The 500-nt window shown below is 39.0% G+C and overlaps 1 protein-coding gene across 3 annotated transcripts in view; it reads right to left on the bottom strand.

Annotated features, from left to right (window-relative positions):
* nedd1 (neural precursor cell expressed, developmentally down-regulated 1) overlaps positions 1 to 500 on the bottom strand; it is a 31,224-nt gene that overhangs the window by 21,101 nt on the left and 9,623 nt on the right. The window lies entirely within an intron of this gene.

Genomic DNA, 500 nt, shown 5'->3' with positions numbered 1-500 from the left:
GTCAGAGAAACAGGACTACACTGGAAAACAGGCAGATCTCCAACATCTATAAACAAAGGTGTTGATGGCAGCAGCACAGCTGATATTTCTCTCCAGGATGGACCTGCAGATTGAGAGCAAAGTGCTCTGCTAGGGACACTGCAGTCCTTCAGATGGCAGTAATACGCTGAAGGAAAGAAAGAGTTGCAGCTGGCTAACAGATCCATGCATGCAGGTAAAAAGAAGAACGTTTCCAGGTAACAGCAAGTTTTGAAGGTTATGAAAACAATGAAACATCTGCATGCAGCTGGTTAAATCTAAATAAAATCACAGTATTGGTTTAAAAAGAATCAAAATTTTTGATTGTTCAGCTCTAGTACAAAAATCTGGGGCAAAAAAAGGGAAATAGCATGAAGGCTTCTGTGTACAAACTAAGCAAATCAATACTAATAATAGAACTAATTAAAAACACTTCTTGAACAAGAATAGGCTCTATGCACAGCTCCACTACTTCCTGAATT

Source organism: Cyprinodon variegatus, unplaced genomic scaffold, assembly GCF_000732505.1.
Source record: "Cyprinodon variegatus isolate N-32 unplaced genomic scaffold, C_variegatus-1.0 Scaffold294, whole genome shotgun sequence".
In the NCBI taxonomy this organism is placed as follows: domain Eukaryota; kingdom Metazoa; phylum Chordata; class Actinopteri; order Cyprinodontiformes; family Cyprinodontidae; genus Cyprinodon; species Cyprinodon variegatus.
Note: the sequence above shows the minus strand (reverse complement) of the source record. Positions and strands in the feature narration are given on the sequence as shown.